Genomic DNA, 13,192 nt, shown 5'->3' with positions numbered 1-13,192 from the left:
TTCCAGGCACCAAGATAACTATCACTCTTGAACCACCTTAATTTTGGTTCAAAGCTTTAGGCTCTCAATTTTCCAGATGGTGTGAACCTGACTGTGAGCTTAATGTCTACATACTTCCCCTTCTTCCTCACCCTAAGGAACCACCTTTAAATGAGAGGTGGTTTATCTTAGTCTCCAACTTTGGCAGGCTCTGAGCTTTGAATTTTATTCCTCTATCCTTGGGGGTTGAATCCGGCCTCTGGCTTCTTGAGGAGCGGCAGATATGAGGGCTCTGGGCCCTTGTGGTGTTCTTTTTGCCCCATGTGGGGGTTGGCAGAGCAGACTTGCCAGATGAACTGGGGGTCTGGGGTCCAGAGTTTGCCAGCATTTGGGCATACCAGGATGGTAAGACACCGAAGGGGCTTCTTGGCCTATGGCCCTCAAGCCTGTCTTTCATTGTTTTTGTTCAGACATTCTTCTAGGTTGTATAGCCCTGATGTACAAGTTACCGTACCATGGTCACTTGTGGCTGCTGTGAGACTGAACACTGTGACACTGATGTATCCAGTGTGTTAATGATTGGTTACCCAATGTGGACAGAGTGGTGTGGAGCTCCTGGATTAACACAAGCTTGGAAGCAGGATTGGCATCCACTTCTGTAATATCTTGCCTCTGGAAACCGTATGAACCTGGAGAGAGGATGAAAGACACTGAAGCTTTGAGAACTCTCCTTCATAGATAGGGTCACTATGAGTCCCTGCGACTCCATGGCACTTAACAACAATAATCCTTGGGAGGTCATCAAAAGAACAGTTCCTTTTCGATGTGGAGGGGTGTGTGTGTGCACATGCGTGCGCACGTTTCAAACCTTAGGATAAAAGCAGTTTTGAAGGTTGACCTAATCTTTCCTTGATTTGTCATCTCCTAAATTTTGACAGCGATCTCTGGTTCTCTAGTCACAACAGGAAGTACATCACTAACACAAAGGAAGGGCCCCTCTGGTGGTTTGCATCCATGTAAAAAGGCGTGCATCCTCTTGGCTGAATTCCAACCTTTGGAAACTTATGGCAGGATTGACTATGAGTTGGTTCTGACTCCACTGCAATGAGTTTGAGGGTTTTTATATTTTTGGCAGCTATCTCTTTACTACCTTATCATCTCCCTATTCAATGCTTTTAAGAAAATTAGACAGATGTTTCACCCATGTTTTTCAAGCTGTTCTTGGCAGGAGGGTTGATCTTAACTGGTCTGTGATGCTAGAAGTGGAAGTGTTGGAAGACTGAGTTTCAAGTCCCAGATCTGGAAATTCTTAGCCAGCTGATGGTGGCCAACTATGTTTTCCCATTTATCAAATGTCAACTTAAAACCCCACCTTGTTGACAGCGTGCCTATAAAATTAAGCCTGAAAATTTTTGCAAAGTGGAATACAAATATTTTTTGTTTTATCTCTGTTCCTCACACACACCCCATCATTGATAAATAGTGAAATAACAATGTCTGGTTTGTTGTGTCATTTCCCCCCCCTTCACCACTGTTTCTTTTTTTCTTTACCATTATTTCTGTAACACTGAATAATGCCTGAAACATAAAACCCACTGCTCATTGCTGTCATTTCAGAACCAACCCACTAAAGACTGCCCCCCCTTCAGTGGGTTTTTAGAGGCTATAATGACACAGAAGGAGATTGTCCATCTTTCTCCCTTGAAGTAGCTGGTGGCTTTGAACCACCAGCTGCTGTTGGATTGGTAGTGCATCTGTTTAATCACTAGGTCACCAAAGTTTCTAGAACATTATTATTGTTGGGTGCCCTTGACTTCAGTAAAACTCATAGCGAGCCTATGAACAACAGGTCCTATCCTGTGCCATCCTCATCATCTCTGACTGGCTTGACCCCATTGCTACAGTAACTATGTCTCTCCATCTCGTTAAAGGTCTTCCTCTCTTTCACTGATCTTCCATCTTTCCAAGCATGATGACCCTTTCCAAGGAATGGTTTCTTCTAGCAACATGCCTGAAGTATGAGAGATGAAGCTTTGCCGTTCTCGCCTCCGAGGAGTACACTGGCTGCACTTTTTCCAAGATGTATCTGCTCGTTTGGCAGTTCGTGGGATATTCAGGACTCTTTTCCAATACCAAAACGCAAAGATGTCAATTCTTCTTTTATTATCCTAGAACATAGTAAACCATAAAAACTAAACCCACATCCATATTGAATTCTTATTGATTCTGACTCATGATGACCCTTCACGTTGTTCCTGAGGCTTTATGTCTATATGAGGAAGACATCTTTCTTTTTAGGGGTGGCTGGTAGGTTTGAACCAATGGTCTTTCACTTAGCAGCCCAGCAGTTAACTTGCCATGACACCAGGGCTCCTTTGGCATATAGCAGATGCCCAGTCAACATTGACTATTGGTTAAGAGTTAACAGTCCACATAAAAAGTTGATTTGTAAATATTGTTGTTGTTATGTGCTGTTGAGTTGCTTGCAACTCATAGCAATTCTATGCACAATACTTTGAACCCTGTTGAATTCTATGCCAAACTTATTGTCTCTGACACACCGAGCGCCATAACCCCAGTCACTAAATCAAACCATCTCATTGAGGGTCTTCCTCTCTTGTGCTGTTCCTCCACCCTTTCAAGCTTGACATCCCTCTCCAAGAACTGGTCCCTCCTTGCAACATGGCCAAAATGTCAGATGAACACACAGAATCCTTGCCTCCCAGGATCAGCCTGGTTTGACCCTCTCTAGGACAAACCTGTTTGTTCTTCTGCCTGTCCATGGTATATTCAGTACTCTTCTCCAGCACCACAGCTCAAAGGCATCAATTTTCTTTCTGTCATTCTTTGTCATTTCCCAGCTTTCTGACACATAGCAAGTAATTGTGAAGACTATGGCCTGTATCAGGTACACCTTAGTTTCCAGAGTGACACCATTGCTCTTTAGTACTTTGGAGAGGTCCCTAACAGCAGACTTCCCCAATGCAATTCATCTTTTTTTTTTGCCCCGAGAGGGGAATTAGATTTATTCACACATCGAAAACATAAGATGGAGTCACAGCAGCAGTGGCGGGCAGGGCAAGTTGTGTGGGTAGGGACAATGGTCCATTCACAGCCTTAAGACCTCTCAGTCCTGGGGAAGGGGAGTGCCATGGAGAGCCTATGTGGACAAACATAATCTCTTCAAGCCCACCCACCCCTTTTCTGTAACTAGAAAAGATGGTGGACTGTCTCTAGTTACAATCTTCAGAGTTTGTCTGTTTCTCAGACCCTGCCTAGCGGCTTGACTCTTGGGAGTGTCTCCACAACTCAGGCCAGAGATTCTTATGCACTCACTGAGATCAGAGGTGTAGGATGCCTTTTAGCGGCTGGCTGGAATCTTCTCACTGCCTCAAGCTCCCCTGTATTTAGGGAGGGGGTTCTTCCTACCTTGCCTTTTTTCCTATTCCCGGGATTTGAGCACTTTTATCTCCTCTGTTTCCCAGGGGAGTTGGTTCTTGGAACTTTTTGCTGGGTCTTCTAGTCTCTGCTGCCCCTGCCAAGCAGGATTGGGGGCAGGCAGCCGCAGCCTAGCATTGAGCCCCAAGAGTGCTGAGGGGCTGGTTAACAGCTCAGTTCTCAGCACGTGTTGGGGGGAGGCCGGGACCTTTGCTCCTCCTTTCTTCCCCCACCCTGAACCCTCAGCAGCAACTCCAGGAGTTCCTGTCCTCCTGGGGGGTTAGGGGAGGCTCTGACCGCTGGGCTTCTATCTGCTGGCACTGGTGACTTAGGATGGTGCTGTAGAGCTGCTGTCAATCCTCAAGAGGCAGAGGTGGGGCTGGGTTTCCATTTAGGGGGCTCTGGAGTACACAGAAGTGGTCTTCTGTTCCTCTAGGCGGCAGTCACCAGGTCCAAAGGATCTCAGTCTGCAGGAAAAGCAGGGAGGCCGAGCATGGTCCTAGAGCTGTATGGCAGCTTCCTGGAGCAGGTGGGGATGGAGGAGCCGATCTCCAAGGCTGAGTGGTGGTGTTCAAGGGGGGGCAGTCCTGTTCATCCTGGGAGGGGCCCTGTTTACCATCTTCTTTTTCCTGAAGTCTTTCTGCCTCCGTCCCCTGGAGGGGAGCACAATCGATGGGAGAGTGGTGGCTGGGATTTGGGAAGAGGGCAAAAATTCTGGGTTCCAGACAGAAGTGGGGGCTAGAAGGGGCGGGGGCCAGCTGGGGGCTGGTTCTGAGCAGGAAAGTAGGTTTCTGGTCCACAATTCATCTTTTGGTTTCCTGGCTGCTGGTCCCAAGAGTGTTGATTGTGGAGCCAAGCAAAGTAAGGCTGTTAACAATCTCAATCGCTTCACAGTCTATCAATTAAAAAATAGATTAGAAAACTTTACTATAACCTTCAATAAAGTGTCACAAACCGAAAAAAAGAGAAAACTTTACTATGGGAAATCAAATGGTGTCTTAACAAGAGCATTAATATTAAGAAGATCTCATTTTCCTTCAGGTAATCGGTAAGGAGTTGTGCTGCTAATTCAAAGGCAAGTGGTTCAAATCTACCAACTACTCTGTGGGAGAAACACAGGCAATCTCCTCCTGTGCAATTTCTTGCCTCTGCAAATTAGATGGCGCATCAGCTATGAGTCAGTTACAACCTGATACAACAACAACACTCCCCTTTAAGAAGAACCCAGGTGGCATTATTAATTAAGTGCTCAGCTATTGACCAAGATTCAAGTCAAGTACTTTTGAACCCACCAACACTTTATGGGAGAAAGATGTCACAGGTAGTGTCCTCTGTAAAGATTTACAGCATTGGAAGCTCTATGAGGCAGTTGTACTCCATCTAATGGGTCACTGTGAGTTGGAATTGACTCAGTAACAGTGGATTTGGTTTGGAGGAGTTGTTTTATGCATGTTAGTGGTACAGTGGCTGGGCGCTTAGTTGACAGCAAAAAGTAATTGTTTTAACTCACTGGGTGCTATTTGGGAGAAGTTGTGATGGTCTGTGTCCTCAAAAATTACAATTTCAGAAGCCGAATGAGGCTGTTCTAGTGTGTCCTACAAAGTTTCTATTTAGCAGTGTGAATTCTCTTTATTATTTTATATAGATGATTGTTATATTAATACAATTGTTGCTTTGTTTTAGATTTTCATTTGATACTATTCAGAATAGAATTTCAGCCATAAGTGAAATATAATATTCCATTGCTTTATGGAGTCCTTTCTGGATGGAGGAGTGCAGTTTCCAGTTTTTGGCCACAGCTTTCAATAGGGATTACATTACATCAAGAAAAAAAAATCCTTACCACTGTGGATCATTAGACTACATAACAGTATAGAGAGAGAAGATTGAAGTAGTCAATTATTTCATCTTTTATGGATACACAGTCAAGAAATCAAAAGACAAGTCACACTGGGAAAATCTGCTGCCAAGGACCTCTTCAAAGTACTAAAGAGCAACAATGTCAGCTTGAAGGCTAAGGTGCTCCTGATCCAGGTCTTTCCAACTACTTGTTATATATCTGAAAGTTGGTCAATTAATAAGGATGACACAAGAATAATTTATATATTTGAGATGTGGTGTTGGGAAAGAATGTTGAATATTTCATGAACTGCCAAGGAAACAAATATGTGAAACCAAAGTGCTCTTTAGAAGGGAGGTTAATAAAACTTCGTCTATACGTATTTCGGGCTTATTGTTAGTTCAGTGCTTAGAAAAAGGCATCATGCTTGGAAAGTTGGAGGGTCAGCAAAGCAGAGGAAGACCCTCCATGGGATGGATTGACATAGTAATTGTGTCAATGGGCTCAAGAATATCAGAGATGATGATGGCACAGGATAGGGCAAAGATCAGATCTGTTACATGTAGCACTTTTGTAATTGACTCAGTAACACCTAACAAAATAACATAGACAATTCAGCCTCTGCTTGCTGACAACTGTGCAAAAAGATAAGATGTATCAATTGACAGCCCTTGATTCAGCTCAGGATCAGTTCAGAAGGAGCATGGCACTTAGTGCTTAAAATTTAGCATCTTCTGGACTGTCAACAAAAGAAACCAAAATTGATCCCTGGGTCTTCCAAGAGAAAAACTAAGGCTGTTTCCAAAGGAAGGTAGATGCTAAATATGGAGCTCTGTATCAGTATGGAATCTTACTGATTACCTTTCATATTTTCTCTGATTAAAACTTTTCCTCAAAAAAACTTGCTCTATTTTCTCTACATCTTGTGGTTCCTAACCTCTACACTATAATAGACAAAGTGCTAGTCTATAGGCCTTTTATTGTAAGAACCACCTTCCCTCTGTAACTTGATTTGTGCCACTATTAGAACCTCTACTCGGAATATTATTGCTTTTTAATTTTTGACTCGTGTACTTTTAACTTGTTAGTTAAATTTGTGTCTTCTAGGCTGCAACACTTTCATGATACATCTTCAAGGATATGAACATATACGGCTAAGCACAATTGATAACAGTGCATCTAAATTCCAAAATCAATCTCCATAATAGTCTATGTGTTTCCTACTGCCAAAGGGGCCCTTTAGAGTAGTGAGAGAAGATCTTCACCCTGAAACCCACAGCGCCCCTTCTCAGCAGGAAGTAGCTGAGAGAATTCGCCATCCCCTTTTCCTTATGAATCAGGGTGAAGTCTCTCTCAGGGAGGAGTGATAGGGAATGGCAAGGGACACACTGACAAAGGAGATTAATCAGAACTGGCTTTGAAAAGCACTGTGGCAATTGGACAATTAAAACAGACTTTCAAGGTGGGGGGAAAAAAAAGAAGAACGAACTGGGGAGGAGGGTAGAGAAAATAGTGCAACAATGAATGAATGAAAACCCAAAATCTCTGTAAATGTTCATTAAAACTAATAAAATTTAATAATAATTAAAAAAAACCCCCAAAAACAAACAAAAAACAAACTTGCTCTATTTTAATGAATTTCCTGCCAATCATTGTCAGAACCATAAAAGCTAGGATGCTGACTGCTTCATTCACATTCTTCTGCAGCCTTTTAGATAAATACTGAAAATAATTTTACACTCTGAACAAGAAAGTAACCCAAGAATGTTTTCATTTAAGGATCAAATGATTAAGTGGAAAATCAGTACAACAATGCTGCTATTTATTGACTGTGTTAGATGCTTTACACTCACTCACTGTCCCATTTTCTCAAAACAATTTGGCAAAGTAGATACTGCTATTGTTTCCATCTTTCAGATAAGAAAACTGAGTCTGACAGAGATTATGCAACTTGAAACTTGCTCAAAGACACAAAGCTAAACAGTGGCTGAGGCAAACTGATAGTGTCTGATTTCAAAGCCCACTTTTCATGACACTCTTATCTTTGATTACCATTAAATAGAAGGATAATGTTTCTTATTTATATAAGCTCTTCAAGCTGTCCTCTGTGAACTTGATAAAGCCCATGGGATTTGTTGTTAATTAAATTTCTGTATATATTTATTTATACAAAACAAGCTTGGAAGCAGGAGTGGCATCCACTTGTGAAATAACTTGCCTCTGGAAACCCTATGAACTTGGAGAAAGGTCGAAAGTTATACAAGTGTTCAGGTCTTTCATTCATAGGGTCACTATGAGTCATCTGTAACTGAGGGCACTTAACAACAACAACAACAGTAGTATTTATTTAGGACTAAATAAGTCTTTCCCAGGGCTGTGGGTGAGCGAAGGTGGGAAGGAGGCATACTAGCTGCCTTCTGGCACTAAATGACAAAACAAGCAACTCAAATGCATATGGGGTGGTGCAGTCAAATACTTCTAATGAACCCACTTGTTTTAGGGTTCTCACAGCATCAGAAGACTAGGATTTGAATGTTCTATTTTATACATTGTAAAAGCTGAGATAAAAGCTACCTGTCCACAGGGAAGAATTGTCAGATGGTCCAAATGATTAATGTGCTCACTGCTAGGGAGTTCTTCTCTGTAGGGAATTGCGCTGCTAACCCAAAGGTGCTCCCTGTCTGGTGGTTCAAATCCACCAGCAGCTCCACAGGGCTAATACAGGCACTCCCTTCCTGTGCGCTTTACAGCTTCTGAAAAGCCACTGGGGAGGGTCAGCTGTGGGTCAGTTCAGACTTGATGGGAAATGAGTGAGCTAACTGAAAGGCTGGTGATTTCCAGCCTGCTGGGAGGAAGGAACAAAGTCCTGGCAAATTATTTCCAAAAAATTCAAGCACTGAAAAACCCTCGGGAATACATTTTCTGACACATACAGGACTGCATGACTCAGAGTTAACACCATAGCAACCAGTAGTAGTGCATCAAACTAAACACAAACCTAGTTCCTTCAAGTCAATTCTGACCCCTAGCAACCATAGAGGACAGAGGAAAAGTGTCCCACAGGGGATCCAAGGCTGTAAGTCATTATAGAAGCAGACTATCATGTCTTCCTCCTGTGAAGCAACTGGTGGATTTGAACTACTGACCTTTGTTTCAGCAGCCATGCACTTTAACACTTTAACCAGAGTATCATCCCCAGTGCTCATAAGGATTACAGTTTTGCTGTAGTTTTCCTTGAGAGTTCAGGAATAGTACTAATTTAGGATTTGAGGTTGAAAAAGAAATGAAATTACCTTTGGCTAGTGTCCATTTATTTGCCTTTTCTCTTACCATTAGCCATTCTCATTTGAGAGGAAAGTGGAGGGAAAGATGGGAGGGCAGATGGAGGCAGAGAACATTCTGGAACCTTGCGTCCTGCTGGTTCCCTTCTGAATGGCTCTTGCCTTCTGTCAGTCTGTGAAAAACCCAACTCCTGATGGAATAGCTCAGCACCGAGGGCTGATCCCGTCAAATGAAAACCTCGGTTCTGCTGGAAGGCACAGTAAAGAAAAAGGCCAAGGGTCTTGCCCAAGGATACCTCTCAGGCCAGAAATAGATGCTGGATGTCTGGCCGGCTAGTCTTCTTGTGCGGCCTGCCTCTGGTTTAACACCCTGTATTAGTCACAGATTTACGTGTTCCAGGGAGGCCGCCGAGGGGCTCAGCATCTTTTCATAACCCTCGCAGCTGAGTTGAGGGGAAGGGAGAAGTTTTTGTTCATGATCTCATTCGAATCAGAATGTGTCCAGACGCCCAAATATTTGATTTGAGCCTGGTTGCTAAGAGACCTCCCACTGGGACCCAGCTGCCTGCGGGCAGGAGGGCGGCATTGGCATCACTTCAGATTTCTGCCAATTTATTTTGAAACCAGAAAACCTGGAACCTCAGCCTCCTCAAGGCAACCGTAGGGAGAAGAGTGCTTTGAGTCAGCCATGCAGCAGAGGAAAAAACCCCACTGACCTTCTGCCAGGGAGCTGTGGGAGGGTTTGGGGTAGAACCATCACCTTGCTATTGTTTACTTAATGCGAAATGTGTCGGTTTGGTGGCAGCGGGGAAACTGGAGTTCTGTGCTAGGAAATGCAGGTGACATCTCACAGCCACCTCAGCGATCCCAGAGCAGCGGTGGGATCTCTGAGTTATAATTGGGCACTGCGAAAGCTGCCCTCATTCCAAAGCCGAACCACATACTCTGCTTCTTGGTTTTAATTGCCTGGTGACTTAACCCGCCTCGGGGGACGGCATGAAGCATGTCGTTTTTGGTGAGCGATGGGATGAGCGTGTGAGTGGTCAGAGCACACGGGCGAGGTGCGGAAGCACGACTGCTGGATTCTCTTGGTTCTCAACAGGAGGCCACAGTTGAGTACAACAGGTTTGCCATGTCTGTTGTCACTGGTTTGGCTGCTTTCCTCCATGCCTTGAATGGGATCCCGGAGGCATTGGCCCCTTCCCTAGGGCCATTAGGAGGACCAGACTGTGATATACACAGATCTTGCATTTTCTTAATAGTATTTTGTTTTTGAACTTGCCTTTGGTATTTATTTGTAGACGGCTATGGAGAGTATAACAATTAATGTACTGCTAACCAGAAGGTTGGAGGTTAGGGTTCACCAGAGGTACTGCGGAGGAAAAAGCTGATGATTTACCGCTGAAAGAAAAAAATTCCCAACACTGAAATCCTCCGTAGCACTCCAACACACATTAGTGCTCCTTTTAAGCCTCTTGATAGCAATTGATTTTTATTGGCTAAAGAAAGTCCTGTCTGCACCTGAGGGCAGTAAACCACACTCACAAGGGTATGAACATCAGGAGGCAAGAGTTGTGGGAGTCATTTGAGACTCTGACTGCTGTAGGGGCAAGCCCTGAGTCCCATATGCAACACGCAGGAGAAAAAAACCCTTATTTAATCCACATGTGAAGGAACTACGCCCTCCTCAGAAAAGGGATAGCAAGCAAGCTTCTCTGACCTAGAATGGGCTCTGAGTGGGGCAAAGCCTCCATTGAGAATTTCTAACCACAGGCTCTATACCACCTGTCTCTCTGTCAGTCAGTTGTACCCTGGAGACCTGCATGGCACAATGATGCTGGAAACTATGTCACCTGCAATGAAAAAAACTAGCAGAGCCATCCACAGTGAGCAGGGTCAGCAGAGCTGTCAGACCAAGACCAGGAAGGAAAGTCTGGCAGTTTACCACTGAAAAATCAGCCACTGAATACCTTACGGAACCCAGCTCAACTCTGACACGTGTAGAATGGTATATGTCAGAACTGACTTTGATGGCAACTGGCATTTATTTGGAAGTAAATGCATTTATGTGAAACATATAGGTTTTGTTGTGAGGAAGATTTTAGAGCAAAAATTCGAAAATCTAATTTTAGAACTGTAATGTAAAAAAATTACAATGCTGTTGTTAGTTGGCATTTAAACAGATTTTGACTCTTGGTGACCCCCATGTATGCATAGTACAGTTACTCCACACAGTATAATTGTGTCCTGTCAGGAGCAGATTTCCAGGAAAGACTCTCTTGTATTACACTTCTGGGTGGTTGGAACTCTTCTGGCCAATAGTCAAGGGCCTATGCATTTGAGCTATCCAACACCTACCCCTGGTTTCTACCCAAAGTCTACTTTTCGGTTATTCCTTGGAAACACTACAGCATAATGCATTTGACATTCAATTCCAGGTTCCATTGTACTTTGAACAGTTATGTGACAGCAGGCAAGTTCTGAAGCTTCAGCTTCCTCATCTGTCAAAACCCATGATAAAACAAATATTTCAGGGGTTTGAGAGAGTGAGTAGTATTTTGAGTTCCTGGAAAAATCAACTTGAATTAAAACTTGTGACACACATTGTCATTAGATTTTTTCTGACTCCTACTAACTGTGGAAATTATCAAACAATATCACTGATATCACATGTAAGCAAGATTCTGCTGAAGATTATCCCAAAATGACTTGAACAACACATCAACAGAGAACTGCCAGAAGTGCAGGATGGGTTTAGAAGGAGTTGTGGTACTAGGGATACTGTAGCTAATGTTAGATGGATCTTGACTGAAAGCAGAGAGTACTAGAGGAATGTCTATCTATGTTTCATTGACTATGCAAAAGCATTTGACTGTGTGGATCACAACAAACTGTGGCTGACTCTGAGAAGAATGGGAATCCCAGAACACTTGATTGTGCTAATGTGAAACTTATACTTGGAGGCAGTTGTCAGAACCAAGCAAGGAAACACTGGCTCAAAATTAGGAAGGATGTACGCCAGGGATGTGACCTATCTCCATACCTTTTCAACATATATGCAGAACAGATTATCCAGGAGGCTGGGCTATATGAGGAGAAATGTGACATCAGTATTGGAGGAAGATTCATCAACAATATGAGTTATGCAGATGATACAACCCTGCTTGCTGAAACTGAGGAGGACCTCATGCACTTGCTGCAGAGGGTCAAGGACTGCAGCCTTCAGTATGGACTGAGGTTCAATGTCAAGAAGACAAAGATTCTCACCACTGGACCAATTGGCAGCATCAGGATGGATGGTGAAGAGATTGCTATTAACAGTTTCAGTTTGCTTGGCTCCACAGTCAACACTCTTGGCACAAACAGCTAGGAAATTAAAAGATGAATTGCATTGGGAAAGTCTGCTATTAGGGACTTCTCTAAAGTATTGAAGAGCTATGGTGTCACTCTGGACACTAAGTGTGTCTGATATAAGCCAAGGTCTTTGCAATCACTTGCTATGCATCAGAGAGCTGGACAATGACTAGGGAGGATAGAAGGATAATTGATGCATTTGAGCAGACTGCTAAGAAAACAAACAGGTTTATCCTCAAGAGGGTTAAACCAGGCTGCTCCTTGGAGGCAAGGATTCTGAAGCTTCATCTGACATACTTTGGACATGTTGCAAGGAAGGACAGTCCTTAGAGAAAGATGTCATGCTTGGGAGGGTGGAGGGATAGTGCAGGAGGGGAACACCCTCTATGAGGTGGGTTGATTTAGTGACTGGGGTAGTTGGGGTAGGTATGTTGGAGACGGTGAGATTGGCATAGGATATAGCAGGGTTTAGGGCTGTTGTACATAGGGTTGCTATGAGTCTCAGGCAACTCAATAGCACATAATAACAACAACAGTGACTCTGTATGATAGAGCAGAACTTGCTTATAGTCTTTCCAAAGCTATAAATCTTTACAGAAGCAGACAGCCACATCGTTCCTCCTCAGAGCAGCTGGTGAGTTCGAACTACTTATCAAATTAGCCACTGCATCACCAGGACTTCTTATGGAAATAGGAGGAAACTTGAAACTAAATTTGGAAATGAGACCAAATGAACTAGACTTGGGCTTAGAACAGTGTTGGGTACACAGTAATCAGTTTCTAAATAGTTCTGGATGCTAGGAGAGGGCCAAATGAATTTTACTTGGGAAGAAAAATGAGAAAGGCTACATGCACACACTTCCATAAGAAGAATATTTAAAATAAAAAATAGTTTGAAATGTGACATAGAAGATTGCAAGGAACCACAAAGGGCTCACAATACAATTTCCATCTTGCACATGAGGGAGTGTTGATTTTGGTGTTAGGTGCAGTGTTCCAACTCATAGTCACCCTGTGAATGACAGAATGAAATGTGACCCTTGTGCTCTTGCGGTCCTCACAGTCAATGCTGTTCGAACCCATTGCAGCCATTATGTCTGTCCATCTTATTGTATGTAGGTTCCTCCACTCATTAAGTATGATATCCTTCTCCAGTGACTGATATCCCTGATAAAATGTCTAAAGTATATCAGATAAAATCTCATCATCTTCTAAGGAGCCTTCTGGCTGTACAACCTCCAATACAGATTTGTCCATTTATCTGGAAGTTCGTGCTATATTCAGTGCTCCTTTCTTATTC

At 43.3% G+C, this 13,192-nt stretch overlaps 1 pseudogene; it reads right to left on the bottom strand.

Moving 5' to 3' along the window:
* Positions 1-3,597: 3,597 nt before the first annotated feature.
* LOC102866359 lies at positions 3,598-9,706 on the bottom strand (annotated as a pseudogene).
* Between the last annotated feature and the right edge of the window lie 3,486 nt (positions 9,707-13,192).

The sequence above is a fragment of the Elephantulus edwardii genome, unplaced genomic scaffold, assembly GCF_000299155.1.
Source record: "Elephantulus edwardii isolate Elephantulus edwardi_28Jun2011 unplaced genomic scaffold, EleEdw1.0 scaffold00105, whole genome shotgun sequence".
NCBI classification, from domain to species: Eukaryota; Metazoa; Chordata; class Mammalia; order Macroscelidea; family Macroscelididae; genus Elephantulus; species Elephantulus edwardii.
This window is presented reverse-complemented; position numbering and strand designations above follow the sequence as displayed.